At 46.9% G+C, this 15436-nt stretch overlaps 1 protein-coding gene across 1 annotated transcript in view; it reads left to right on the forward strand.

The window, feature by feature from the left end:
- Window positions 1-15436, forward strand: part of CDH13 (cadherin 13) — a 1027771-nt gene that overhangs the window by 877147 nt on the left and 135188 nt on the right. The window lies entirely within an intron of this gene.

Genomic DNA, 15436 nt, shown 5'->3' on the forward strand with positions numbered 1-15436 from the left:
GTTATTGATATTTCTCCCAGCAGTCCTGATTCCAGCTTGAACGCAAGGCCTGTGTTTTTAGTATGCTCTTTCTATTGTAACTAGAGGGCTGCAGATGCCCCTGTTAGAATTGCTAGTGGCCCTGTTATCTTTGCAAGTATCTTCCCCCATTCTGTAGATTGTCTTCTCACCGTGATAATGTCCTCTTCATTGTATTTTAAATGACAAAATGACTAACCCAGATATTTAGATGGCATTTGTGGATAAAACAACCAAGTGCTCCTGTGTTTGATTGCTCGTCTCTCTTTCTCAAAATACCGGGGTATTTAGGATCATTCTGTTGTTTGGACTGCAAGTTTTCATTTGCATCCAAACATTAGGCCTTGTGGCGCATTCACAGGTACAGAGTATCATGTGGATAATGGAAGCACTGGGGCAGGAAAGAGCTAAACAGCTCCAACCCCCCGAGCTTGCTGCCCAGACCCTCCTCATGATTTATGGATGACCGCCTTAAAGGCGGCAAAGCTGGGAAAAGAGAAGTTTCCCAGCACAACCTTTAAAGGACCCCATGTCACACCTCAGGGCCAGTTAACATTAGGCCAATTCTTGGTTCACACCCCAGCCAGCTGTCGGGGCGGGCTCTCTGGAGAAGCCTGTGTGTTTGCTGAGATATAAATGTGCAGGCTGCACACTGACATTTAGAGGGCGATGTGAGGCCTGTGTTCTTTGCTTAGTAAACTTTTTCTATTATAACAGGAGGGCCGCAGATGCCCCTGCTAGAATTGCTAATGGCTATCACTTCCAGGTTCAAGGAGATGGTTGTCCGCTTCTGAGCACAGCCTGGGCCTTGGGTCTCCTGGGTTTGCGTGATGCCCAGGACATGTGGAGGAGACAGTGCCAAGAGGCCACATCCAGAGCCACCCAGCCTATGATCTGCCCCCACCAAAAGCGCACAGATGTGTCCAGGATCACCCTAACCTTGCCCTTCATTTCTGGAGACATAACTTGCCCTTTTTCTGACCACTAAATAAAAACATTAGAGAAGAATACGAAGAATGAAATAGAAATTGTGCAGCCACACCAGTCAAAGAGAAGTACTGCTAATATCTTGCTGTATATAATTCTCCTGCCCTGTTTAAAAATTGTGCAGAGATAAGTCCAGTTTTCATAAAAATGGGATCTCCATATTCACACAGTTTTGTAAACTGCTTTTTCCTCTCAACGATGTAATAGAAACTATTTTCTATGCCATTAAATATTCTCTGACTAAGCATTTATTTTTAATGTGGGTGCCTCTGGCTTAAACAGCAGCAGTCTTCAATACTGCAGAGAGCTATGCTGGGTGGATTTGAGTAGGGTTTTTTTTTTTCCTCACAGTATTATGATGAGGTTTAAAATGGTATATCTGTGAAAATATCCCTGGCCAGCTATTACTAGATGGGGAAGAATGTCCAGCCATTCTTGATTTTCTCAGACCCCATAAAATCCATTCCTCAGACCCATGGGGCCTTTTCCTTGATGGTAAAATATGCTGGGGTTTCCCTGGTGGATCACCTGCAATGCAGGAGATGCAGGTTTGATCCCTGGATCAGGAAGATCCCTGCAGAAGGAAATGGCAACCCACTCCAGTATTCTTGTCTGGAGAACCCCATGGACAGAGGAGCCTGGTGGGCTACAGCCCATGGGGTCTTGAAAAAGTCAGACACAACTGAGCAACTAAGCAACAAAACTATGCTGGGCCTGAGGGCTCTAGGGTCCAGACCAGCCGTGAGTGCTGGCTGATTGAGAACTTGACGTGGCTACAGGGGCACACCTCATCTTCGAGACTGGTTAAAATGTAAATAACCACTGTAGGTTCCAGGCTGAACCATGTTACGGGGAAGTAGGAAAACGTAAGAGAAACGCAAATATTGCTGGTTCCGGAGCAGAAGTCCCACAGCAGGAAGCAGGGACCACCTTCGGGATGCAAGGAGGTCTCGAGCTGGGTCCTCAGGGATGGGTTCCCTGTGGAGAGAGAGGGGGCGGTAGACGGTTGGGCAGGCTCTGGTCCACTCGTGTTTAATGAGCATCTGCTGTACCCTGGCAGTGGGCAGGGGTCTCCAATGTGACGATGAAGAGACCTGAGTGATCCCTGACTCCCAGCAGCTTACAGCTTTGTAAACACCTGGCACAATTCAGAGTGAGAAGCTGTCCAATAAGAGAGCGTCCTGGGTGCAGCCACAGTAACAGTGAACACTCAACAAATGTTCCCTGTTGGGTGTTGTGTGTGTATCATTCCGTTTAGTCCTCCCAACGACACGGGGGTAAACACTATTATTCCCCTTCTTTTACAAATGGGAAAACTGAAGCTTCGTGAGATTACTTGGTCCGAGGTCAACACATGCAGCCAGTTTGTAGTCTTCCCTTCCTGCTGTGCTAATTTTGCAAGCATCCTCTTGCTTTCAAGGTAGACAATGACATTTCCATTTTCAGAGGGGGCACGGGAAGCACTGAGAAAGTTGAGCAATTTGTCCAGGTCCGCACAGGTAGTCAGGGGTGGCTCGGGGCCACCTGTCTCCCTGATTCTGAAAGCCACTCCATCTCTCTCACCCCTTGTTGTTATGACCCTAGCAAGAGGTGGGTGGTGGCTGGTCCAGGGAGCTGCGACTCGTCAAGATTCAGACTTTCCTCGGCAGACGTCATACTCGATCATTCTCCCCGATCACAAGTATTCACTGAGCATCTACCACATCCAAGAACTATGCTGCTGGGCACAGAGTCACAGCCCTCGAGAAGCTCACAGGCCAGCAGGGAGCCAAATGCATGGGAATAAGGTGCAGTGTGAGCGCAGAGGGGTAGACTCCCAAGCAGATGTGGCAGAATCCAGGCAGGCTTCACAGAGGAGCAGCCTGGGACCTGAGACTTAGCTGACACATAGACGCCTCCCAGGGGGACAGTGGGTGGAGGTTCCAAACAATGGGAGGCAGAGGCAGAGAGAAGATCACCTGGCCGGGTTAAGAAACCATGGCCAGTGATGAAGTACTGCCGGCGGATAACCAGTGAGGGGAATCGTGGTAGGAAATGCGAGTCGAGGGGGCACACCTGCAGGGGCCGATCCACAGAGCTTAGACAGGATCCTGGTAGCCTCAGGGACCTATGGAGGGGTGCAAGGCAGAGCAGCTGAGTGCTCAGGGTCAAGCATTAGAGAGGGAACTGCCGTGGAAATGCCCTGGAGGTGGTGAGGAGGCCACAGAGGCTTATTTTTTGTGCCTTGAACTAGAGAAGCAATGGGATGGAAAGAAGAGGCTGGATGTGAACAATTTTAGGAGGTGGAATTGATCGATTTGGTAATTGACTAAATTGAATCTGGGAAGGTCCTCAATCTAAGATCGGTGCACCACCCCACTCTCATTTCTGTCCGTTTCCTCACTTTACTGTTTCTTTTGTGCTTTCTTATTAAAAGTCCCACGGTGTTGGAGTCGACTATAATAAGAAGCTTGAGAACTGCCAAATGTTTGGGTTGGTTGCTGGGCTGAATAGCAACACTGCAGAGCCCTGTTAGGTGACAGATCTCTGTTTGTGGTAGTTAGTGTTTATAAAAGGAAGAAAGTGCATTCCACATAGAGGGTGTCACTTATCCTGTTTATTTTTTAAGATGTTTTTATGCGGTTAAAATTCTAGCCTTTGATTGTTCTATCTATAATGAAATTTGGGCAGATTGGATTTCAGCTGGCATTGAAGGAAATATGCTTTTTAATTTTTGTGAAATGATGAAAATTGTTTTCTCTTTTGTAAAAATCACAACTAGATTCGTTTGTTCAGCCAACAAATGAGTACAGGGTGTTTGAAAGGCAGGTGTTGCCTCTGCCCTCATAAAGCCTGTGGTCAAGTCACCTACCCAGAACTGCATGCTATTTGCCCCTAGTTTCAACAGGTGCTCACTGCCCTGAGCATGACCAGAGCAGAGCAGCAACAACACCAGAAGCCAGTCCTCAAGAAATGCTTTCAATGCTTTGTCACTATTTCAGATTTAAAGATCCTCCCCATGTGTCCCAGGACCTTTGCACTTGCTGACTCATCTGTCTGAGTAGCTCTTCCCCAGGGTATCTGCTGGTTCTTCCTTGGTCTCCTCATGGCTTTGATCAGACATGACTTTCTCAATTCACCTTCCTTAAAGCTGAGCCTCTGCCCTCACCACAGAATTCTCCATTCCCCCTTCTTATGTAATATGTTTCATAGTGTCCATCTCTATTGGTTTTGTTACAATCTGTCTCCTCATTTAGAAGATAAGCTCCATGAGGAGGTGGTCTTTGTGACTTCTGCCTGTGGCTCTATGCCCACCAGCTGAAGAAACACCTGACCCCCAGGTGGCCCTCAGAAGCATTTGAGGAATAAGTGAACGAGCCCTCTCTGGGTCTCAGGTCCCTTGCCTGCAGCCTGGGGGCTGGGGGAGGGCTTGCTGAGATGCGCGTGAAAGGAGAGCGGCAGGGAGTCAGGATGCTGGGCCCTGAGGTGGGGGGACACAGCCCGCCTCGTGGGCAGGTCAGGCTGCTCTGGCAGGGCAACACTCAGCCAATGCTTGTCCACTTTATACCAGTGTTTTCTGGTTTTTACACAGCTCTTGGCTTCATACGTTTTTCTCCACTGGGTCCAAAATAGAATTTAAAAGAGACAAAAAATATATTCCAAGGGTATAGATCTAATGTCATAAGCATCACTTTGGAGAGGTTTTGTTTTTATTTCATTGATTTTCTGTTTTTAAAACTGTGACTTTTAAAATGTAAGGTATTGCCTTGTAATCCCAGCCATACATTTTTCTAGTAGGGAAAATATAGTAAATATAGATAACCCAAAACAGGGGGAAAAAAAGAATATGTGTCTGTAATTCCACTGTACTGACCTTACCATTGTAAACATTGTGTGTAAGTGTGTGTGCATGTGTGTGTGTGTATAGATAGATAAAGAGATAGACTTTTAAACAGCGATAAATAAATAAATAAATCTATCCCCCACCCTGGTCAGTGGTTACCGCTTCTGGGGCACCGTGTACTGGTCTGGCTGGGGCGGTCTTTCTTCCCTCGATGCCATAATTCTGCTAACCCAGGGCCTCTCTCTACCTTTTCTGCACCCTATGACCCCTTCCCAAATTACTCCAAAGTTCATATTCTGCCATCTCAGGAAACAGCAGTCAAAGTGAGTCATGACAGGGTCCTTCGTGGCAGCCTGAATGGGGGGTACACCATGAACCAGGACAGGGAAGGAGTGTGCTTGGCGGGAAGGATCCTGAGTTTGCTTTGTGACACGCTATGTTTGCAGGGCCTGTGGAACGTTCAGGTGGAAATGCCAAACGAGCAGTTAGAAATGTGTATCTGGGAATTAGGAGAGATTTGGACAGAAGAGAGACAGGTGGTAATTGGAGCTGTCAGAATCAATAAGGGGGTGGGGAACACTGAAGTTGTGGGAATCCTGGGGTCTCTAAGAAGGCAGACTCTAAGAAGGCAGACTCACTGGAAAGTGTTCCCAGAGCTGCCCATACCTGGTGACCCATCTGAGAAAAGCTCCAATCCTTTCAAGCCCAGCCCATCCAGGGCTGGTGTGAACAGCAGGGAAAGGGATGCCCACGTGGAATTCAGGGGCTACCAGGAGAGGCTGTGAGCTGAAGGACGGACCGCAGAGTGCAGCACTTAGGGGTGTAGGCAGTGGACACAGAGCATGTTCCAGTCCCAGCTCCATCCTGTGAGGGCTGTGTGTCCTTGGGAACAGAATTCTCACTGATGCAGGAGGAGCTGGGCTTAGCCACCTCTCAAAGTATTACGAGAATCCCATGAAAGGTTAGGCACTATTTCCAGCCCATAACACATGCTCAAGGGACATGGCCACAATTATTGTAATGACAGAGGGTTAGCAGAACCCAGCTGGGCTGGCACGGAATGAGCATGTGGCCCAGAGCAGAGAGGGCCGGCCGTGGTTGGCGGTTAGAGCCAGGAGGGTGCACGAGGCACAGAGCTGAGGTCTGAGCCCACTGGGAGCGGAGCTGAGGCGCTCGGATGCCCTCTCCCACAGCTCTACTGGGTGCAGAGCTCAATTCTCTGCCACTTTGAAACAGGCTCTGGAGAGGAGCTGAAAGGCATGCAGAAAACTCTATTGTTCGTTTTTAAAAATAAAATAGAAAGGAGCCCTCCAAGGGCATGTTGGTAAGTTTTATCATTTGGGAGGAGAACACAACTTGTTTTTATCAACATTCATTCTGTCTGTGAGGCTGGGCCAGCAAAGGGGAAGACCAAATGTTAAGTCATAACATCTAACGCCTTGCTCCCAGTGCGACTAGCATTGAAGGGTGTTCATAGGCTGAGCTTTTGTCAGCAGAGCCAAGACAGTTTCCAGGCCAAAATGAATGATGGAGCCAAGATCACAAAAGGGCCGCCTCATGCCAGCGGGCAGGAGATCACAGTGCACCGGGTGGTCTCATCCAAATGGTGCAGGAGGAAGAAAGCAGGGCTCCTGTGCCAGGCATGGAAACGGCAGCAGAGCCTTCTGGAAGAGTCTGCGGCCGGGTTGTCCTCCTTGCCTTTTCTGCCTGGTATGTGAGTTCGCTTTGGGAACAACAGCAGTGGCATAACTGGAATCCATCTTGTGTGATCTTTCCTCCAGATGATTTAGAATTAGTTCAACCTGTTTTCAGAGTATAACCCAATGACAGCATAAAAGTGCTATCTTGAATTGCTTTCCTGTCCCCAGGTAGAGTGGAAAAGGCAATGGCAACCCACTCCAGTGCTCTTGCCTGGAGAATCCCATGGACGGAGGAGCCTGGTGGGCTACAGTCCATGGTGTCGCTAAGAGTTGGATATGACTGAGCGACTTCATTTTCACTTTTCACTTTCATACATTGGAGAAGGAAATGGCAACCCACTCCAGTATTCTTGCTTGGAGAATCCCAGGGACAGAGGAGCCTGTTGGGCTGCCATCTATGGAGTCACTGCTGCTAAGTTACTGATGCAACTTAGCAGCAGCAGCAGCAGCAGCCTCAGGTGGAGTGGGTGGGCGTCAGTGGCTGATTCATTACTCTCTCAGTGGGGTCCTTTGCTTCTAAAGCTACCTGGGATGATTCCGCAATAGAACTCTAAGCCCAATTAAGCTTTGCATAAAAATGCATTTGACTTCAGAGAAAACACATAATGCTGATTAAAAGTAACCCTGGATGGCAGAGTTGATTAAGAGATCACACTTGCAGAAACCGGATGGATCAAGCTTGACAAAGGCCACTTAGACTGTGCTTTTCTGTGTAGGGGAGCTGATACTGATTAAGCACCTGAAATTAATGGGCGAAAGGCTGTTCACACGCAGAGGACCCAGAGCAGGCAAAGGTGGTAACACTGCAATTGCTCCAAGTCGTAGGCATTTAGAACCTAATTTTAGAAACATCCTCCAGTCCTTGGTGGGCTCATGTGCTTTTGTCATTGGGAGTCAGTAATTGAATTTTCTGGACGTTTTGACCAGTATATAAATTTGTGAAGCCGATTACGCAGCAGAACACGATTTTTAGTCTGACCTTAAAAACATTACCTTCCGCTGTGTGATTAGGAAACATGCAGAGAGTGCTGCCCTCCTAGCTGCACTTGCTCTGGGGGAGAGGAAAGGAAAAACACCACCTTGCTCTGCCTTGCAACCTAGTAAGATTCATTTAGATTCTATGCAGATCATTTAATAACAGATTTTGTAAAACCTTAACATAAGGAGCCACCATAAAACGTATTATCTTTTATTACCCATACAGAGAATGACATTTTAGATGGTAATAAATTGAAACCCAAGAAAAGCTATTTGCTTTTGGAGAGCACTTGGCGGATGACAGGAACACCGGTTTCCCGATTTTATATTGTGGCAGATACGACCCCCCAGGGTCACCCGAGGCAGCCCCCAGATGGGGTTGCTGAGGCTCCTCTGAGCAACAGCCTCTGGTCCCTCTTTCTCTGAAAGGTCGTTCCTGTCCAGACCTCTCTGCTGAGGACCGGGTTGCCCCGCCTTTGTTGGTCCCCATTCCAGCTCATGCAGTCAGGTTGTGTGACAGGCCAGGAGCTGAGCCCAGGCTAGGGACCTGCCCTGGGGCACCTGCCACGAGGTGGGGGAGCCCAGTCCTCCAGTATCAGAGCCAGCCAAGCCTCCCTCAATGTGGCTGCCTCTCCAACAGGCCAGAACTTCCCCTGCTCGCTCCAGGAAGCCAGAGCCTCATCACCTTGCCCCTCCTCTGCACAGTCGGCTTTCTAGAGACCCGTTCAGCCTGACCAACCTCACCCAGGCCCCTCCTTGGGCCTCTAATCTCTGCAACCTAGAAGAGCATCCCTGAAGCCAAGCTTTCTGAGTGGCAGTCCTCATCACCACCCTTTGATTTACTCATCAATCACATATTAACAGAGAGTGCCAGGAACTGGGCTGGCTGTGTGACTTTTCCCCGTAGTGGTTAAAATTAGCTCAGTTTATTTTCAAGCAGTATAACCCAATGGCCACGTAAAGGCAGTGTCCTGGGACATGTGTGTCTCAGAGGGCCAGATGTTGTCCCCAACAGGACAGGAGTAAGTTAGAGGCAGGGTCCTTGCCTCCACTGAGGGCGGTAATGAATTCTCAGTAAGTAACTGACATATTAAAAATCATATACTTTGAAGAGAAGATTCTCCAGGAAACTGATCCAGTATCTACCCCTTTGTAGATGGGAGGAAATTCATCTCTTCCTACTAGACAGCGTTTGTAGGAAAGGTCTGGTTGACATTACACTTCAAAGGACTGAAATGGAAATATTTCCCAGAGGAACGATAGCGAATGCTATTCTGGGAAGGTGGGCAGTCCTGAGGAAGGAGGGCAGCTGGGAGTGAAATGAAGGTGGCAGCTGGCAACGACGAGCACCGCAGGGTGGGGTGGGAGGCAGCACCTCGACTCCCCAGGATGCCTGACAAGCAACCTCAGAGGAGCCACATCCATTCCCTGTGGCTGCTGTAGCAAGACCACAAAGTGTGTGGCTCAGACAGCACTCATCTATTATCTCACAGTTCTGGAAGCTGAAAGTCCGAAATGAGTTTCACTGGGGTGAAATTAAGGTGTCAGGGGCCCTGATTCCTTCCGGGAGCTCTGGGTAAAAATGTATCGCCTCTCCTTTGCCACCTTCTGGAGGCCCTCTGCATCGCTTAGCCCATGGCCCCCTCCTCCGTCTCTCCAGCTTCAAGTCCAGCAGCGTGCCGCCTGCCTCTTCAAACCTCTGTCTCTCTCCTGTTGTTGCTGTATCGCCTTCTGCTGTGGGAGACAAAGCAGGCTCGAGCAGCAACCATAGTGTTGCTTAGTGGCTCACGTGGAGTACGTTTTTTTCTAGAAAGGGAAAAAAAAAGGAAAATTTTGCCGAGAGAAAGAAACTTCAGTTTCTATTTTTTGTTTAAATTACATCATAAACAAGTGAGTTTTAAGTTGAAATAAGGGTACATGTTGACCTGCATTTCATCAGGTGTTCATTCAGAATGATGCTAATCTAAGTGTGGACCTCAGGTCAGCAGCAGCAGCATTTCTGAGAAGCTTTCTGGAAAGGCACGTCCTTGGGCCCCAATCTGGACCTCCTCAATTGTAAGCACCATAAGTGGGTTGAAAATCTGTATTTTAATGCAGCCACCAGGAGCTTCTGATATAAGCAAAGCAAGTTCCAGAAGCACTGATGGAGTCAGTCTCTCTTAAGCACCTACTATGTACCAGGCATAATGTTGCCATGGCAATTCAGGACCAAAAGATTAGAAAAACCAGGCTAATATAGTGAACACTGTAGTGGGGGGGGGGGAGGGCGGGGAGAGAGAGTATACTGTATATATAGTATAGTAAACAGAAAAATGTATAAAAACCATAGAGAAAGAACACTTTAATAATATTTTCTTTTACTTCAGCTTTTAGGGGTCTGTACTTGCACATGCTCAGATCCACCCCAAACTAGCCGTATGTTTCTGCACATTCCCTAACTCTGTCCCCTCAGGCTGGGAGTTCCTTGAAGGTGGGATAGACCAGGTGATGTCTGAGACCCTTTCAAGAGACAATAGTTCCTGTCTCTTTGCATCACAGACCTTGACTCCAGCCACGCCAGTGGCCCTGTGTTAGCTGGACCTCCATGCTGGTTCTCGAGCTTCTCTTCCCTCTCTGAATTCTCTGCCCTCACAGCCTCCTTCAAAGCCCAGCTCCAGCCTGCACTGGCCTGAAGCCACGTAAACACCACAGCGTCCCTCCCGGCTGCAACGTCCTCATCCGAACCTGCGGACCACGCGTTCTGCACACCCTGCCTGTTGCCTCGTGGAGCCAGTTCACATGTTTTACCTTCAACCAAGCTGTGGGTTCCTTGAAAGTAGAGAATATACTTTATACTTCTTGTTCCCAGGGTGTCCTGAGCAGATTCAGAGTCAGCCTTCAGTCCTTATTAAACGGGTGAATTTAAGAGTGTTTTAGGATTAATAGTCTCTCATCTTCTTCCACAGAAATTCACTTCCATGTCATGACCCCATTTCTAACCCCACAGTAGAAGCCACTCCTCTTCAGGGCCGTCCCTTCATCCCCCACCAGTGTCTGGGCTGAGTGGCCTTTCCTTTGCAATAACCGCAGCTCTCTTTCTGCTCCCATCTCAGTCTCCTGAAATCTTCTGACATCACCTCGGAATTTCCTAGCGCCAGATTTGTCTCCCTTTATTTGTTGCTACTCTCTAGCACAGGGCCTAATGTGAACTCAGTACTTAATAGAAAGAAAAAGAAAGAAAAGTCGCTCAGTCATGTCCAACTCTTTGCAACCCCATGGACTGTAGTTTACCAGGCTCCTCCATTCATGGAATTTTCCAGGCAAGAGTACTGGAGTGGGTTGCCATTTCCTTCTCCAAGTACTTAATAAATATTTGGTAAATTAAATAACCTTCATACAGCCTTCCTGAGCACCCCACATCCTGGCTCCCTTCTCACAGACCTTAATTGCTACACTTCCATAACACTTACCTCATCATACTGACATACTTGCTTTTTGTTTATTTATCTAAAAATGCACTAAAAGCATGGTCTGTATCATTCACCAGTTATTGGAACCTAGTAGACACTATATAAATGTTTCTGTGGATCAACCTGAATGTCAAATATTTGCTGCCGTGAGTCTAAAGGGGGTGGTTTTCCAGGTATCTTATGAATGCCTTTAGCATTTTTTTTACTGTAACTCATCAGTAACATCAGAAGAGGTCCTCTTCACCTGGAAATGTTTTATTTGATTTTGGTGTCCCTCAACCCGAAATCACTTAGGTTATTCCAGCTGCATGTGTCTAAGAGGCAGTGTTTACGTCCCCTGCTGCTTCCCCACCCTGCTGGCTCTGTCAGCAACCAGTAAATCTGGGGAAATGAGCTCTGCCTTCTCCCTACCCACCAGACCCCAGCCAGCAAGAAAACAGCAGGTGACAGCCACGTACATGACTGTTCACATTAGCATCAAGCAACAAGGTGAAAGGTGGCCTAAAGACAAACACAAGTCAAACCTGACTCGCCCTGTTGGCTAGGAAGGTGGAAGAATGTCCCTCCCCACCTGCGGTGAGAAGAGGGCAGCATTCACAAAGGGATGTACGGTCCTGCCGGATTTATGGACTACCTGGCCCCAGTCTTACATGGCCAGAGTGGGTAAATCAAACCCCAGACAGACAGCAACTCATTCTGCTCCATATAATGCACTCAGCCATCTGTTTTCAATATTTATAGACCAGGTGTCGGGTGCAGCTAACCTGGAGAAGAATGCAGTCTCTGTTCAGGTGCCATACTGCAAGGAGTCTTGCTTTGCTCAGCTTCTCTGGGCAAAACCAATGAGTAAATAAGTTAATGAACTGCACTATATCCTTGCTATAAATCTCATGTTAATATTTCTCATTAACAATATCTTTAATGTTAGACAGCAAAGGGATCTATTGCAAAAGACTCCTACAGATTTCCTTGACCCTTCAAGCACCGTTTATAAGCTGGAACCAAGTCTTACCCGCTCATGGGAACCTATTGTGTATTTCACTTTCCAGCTATGCACTCAATGACGTAATGTTGGTAGCTTGAAAGCAGTCATGGTTAAGAGTATTTAAACCACCAAAACATACAAAGCTGCAAGTCCAGAGCACATGCTGCTAAACATTTATGGGCACACCACTCTTTGTAATTCATTGTTTTATAAAAATGCAACTAAAATTGATTAATTAGTACATAACAACAATGTGCCAGGCACTGAATTAGTAGCTGGGAGATAAAACTTTAGCAAGCCAAGGTCCCTGCCCCATGGAACTCAAGTGATCAGAGTCAACATAGCCAATAAACAAATAATCAATAAACAAGATTATTACAGATTGTGATTTTTGTTGTTGTTCAGTTGCTAAGTTGTGTCCAACTCTTTGTAACCCAATAGACTGCGGCACACCAGGCTTCCCTGTCCTTCACCATCTCCCAGAGTTTGCTCAAACTTGTGTCCATTGAGTCAGCGATAATATCCAACCATCTCATCCTCCGTCATCCCCTTCTCCTCCTGCCTTCAATTTTTCCCAGTATCAGAGTCTTTTCCAGTGAGTCAGCTCTTCACATCAGGTGGCCAAAGTGTTGGAGCATCAGCTTCAGCATCAGTCCTTCCAATGTATATTCAGGCTTGATTTCCTGCTGCTGGAGAAAAAACTGTATTTGTTATTTATTGCAGCATAACAAATTACTCCAAAATGTAGTAACTTAAAACAATAGATACTATCTCCCAGTTTCTGTGTTCAGGAGTCTGGATGTGGCTTAGCTGTGTCTTCTGCTTTCTGGACTCTCACAAAGCTGCCATCCATGTATGAGTCCAGAATTTTGGTCTCATCAGGTATGCCTGGGGAAAGATCCATTCCAGGTCCTTGCAGTGGTTGTGGGCAGCTCTCCATTCCCTCCAGCTGTTCTTGTAGGCCTCCCTCAGCTTCTTGCCACATCCTTAGAAGACTTTCCAAAGATTCTACTACATAACAACAGCATCCACGTACACACTCCAGGCTCCGTGCTCGGCACTTTACATTACCTGCTTTCATCCTCGCTTATCCTAGAAGTATTATTATTCTCCCCCATTTGAACAGGTGAGGAAACTCAGACAAGGAGAACATAAGCAACTTGACCAGGTTCACTCAGCTTCTAAGAGGTGGAGCCAAGGTAACAGTCAACTGGCCAATTGTTCCTCCCTACGTGTCAGCTCCCCATTATGCAATGAGATCCCTGCCTTCATGGAGCATCAGTGCAATGAAGAATGACCATCGAAAATGAGCATGAATTCACTGAGAGGAGAAAGAGGGGGTAGAAAGGTCAAAAGTAAGACAAAGTAGGGTATAGTAGAAAAAAATCCAGTCTGGACAAAGTATGAAAGGAGGTGCGGAGGGCGGCTCAAGTTGAAGCAAGAGAAGGAGGGGGCACCGGGTGGGTTAACAGCCAAACCTTCCTCTGTGTAACATTTCCTCTTTGATTTTCCCCCACAGCCACCATTATGCTTGTTATTAGTGATAAATGTTCCGTTAAATGCTTACTCGTATGGCAGTCGAGGTAGCTGTGTAAAACATCAAGGGTCTGGTGATTGATTATATGCCATATTTAATGACACAGTTTGATTCTTTTTTTTTTTTTTCAAGATTAAATGTTTGGTTTTCAAATCAGTGTGGTCGGTGAACCCAGCCCGTGGCTGCGGAGATACACCTGAGGCTTTTTCTTGCAGACACACCATCTTCCTTTTGTTTCTAGGATATATATTAACTGGTAGCGAGTCAACACCCAGGAGGAGATGGTGAATGCAATAGAAATGCATGACTGAAGAACTCAAACCGGGAGAGCAGCTTGACTCTCAGATATGTCTTACAGATCAGATAGCTTAAAATAAAATCAGAGCAGCCAATTTAATTCTCCCAGTTTTGACACAGTGCTTCTCTTGGTCCAAATAAAATCCTATCTCCTTGAGCTAGAGTTCCCCAAAGGATGAGCCATTCCCTGAGAATAAATGGCTCTGGTTTGGAAATGCCACTGATATGCTCAGACCTTTGAGATATAATTTAGTTCAGGGAAACAGTAGTATATCATCATTATCAATAATGAAAGTAAGTTGGCCAGCTTGTGTGCTGCGTACTGGCTGGGTGTCGGGGTCAAAGGCATGGTCCTTGCCCTTGAAAACTTTGTCATCCACTTAGGCTATGGTAAATGGGCATCAAAATAAGGCCAAATGGGAAACATAGCCTTCAAATTAGTCAGAGGAGGACAGGCACTGTAATAAACTTCCCTTAACCCTGAGCAAAGGCTTGCCTCTTGTTCACATTCCAGCCTACAAGCGTGTCAGTGAAGGGTCTCTGCGCCACTGGCACGTGGAGATCCAGGCTTCTTCCTTCTGGGGAATAGAAAACAGAGGATTGCGCGGGAGCTTTAGGGGCCAGATTAGTCCGTCACTTCTGCCCACATTCCATTGGCCGGAATCGGTCACACAGTTCGTAAGTTCCAGCTGTATGTGCATGCTATGTCTCTTCAATCTTGTCTTATGCATTGCAACCCTGTGGACCATAGCCCGCCAGGCTTGTCTGTCTGTGGATTCTCCAGGCAAAAATACTGGAGTGGGTTTCCATTTCCTTCTCCAGGGGATCTTTCTGACCCAGGGATTGAACCCAAGTGTCTTACATCTCCCCCACTGGCAGCCAGGTTCTTTACTACTAGCACCCCCTGGGAAACCACCCCGCAGTCAAAAGAAATAGGATTGGGTAAACAAGTAAAACTGTCTTCACCACAGTTTCCTTTAATTGCAAGCAACCCCAGAATCAATTCTGGCTGACTTCAGGGCCAAGAAGAACCTCCTGAATAAACCGGTGTGTTACAGAATCCAGGGGAGAGTTGCAGTCAGGATCCAGCATAGTCCCACATCTCAGGCACTCTTCCTATTGGAGCTGATCACACCCAACTCCCCACTGAGTCCTGAATCAACTGAGAGTGTTTAAACATGATAGCAAAATACCTGTCAAATATTCAAATGAAAAACATATGTATTGAGGGATAACAGTGCGGTATTGCTTTTGTGTTAAATTTATCAGATCACGACTGGATTAAAAAAAGTCTTTCAAGTTTCACACGACATAAAAGACTAAACTCACAGTGGCATGAAGGAAGAGCAGTATAAATGACTCTAAACCTCAGTTGGTGTTTTCTCTCTTGTAAAATGGGGACAATAAATGCAACTTAACATGCTCGTTGAAAAGACTGACACTGGTTTCTGAAAAGCAGAGTAATCTGATACCTGGTCCAGATTGTTCAGTTCCTAAGGCTGTTATCTTTGTCCTAATCTCATCATCAGATTTAGCCTCATTTCCAGATCAGTTCTATGAGGCCACTCTGAAATGACATATAATGGATATAAACATCAAATGTGCAATGTGTACCCAAACCCTGGACTTAGAACATTCTGGAATGTATCACATGCCCCCTTA

Source organism: Ovis canadensis, chromosome 14 (assembly GCF_042477335.2).
Source record: "Ovis canadensis isolate MfBH-ARS-UI-01 breed Bighorn chromosome 14, ARS-UI_OviCan_v2, whole genome shotgun sequence".
NCBI classification, from domain to species: domain Eukaryota; kingdom Metazoa; phylum Chordata; class Mammalia; order Artiodactyla; family Bovidae; genus Ovis; species Ovis canadensis.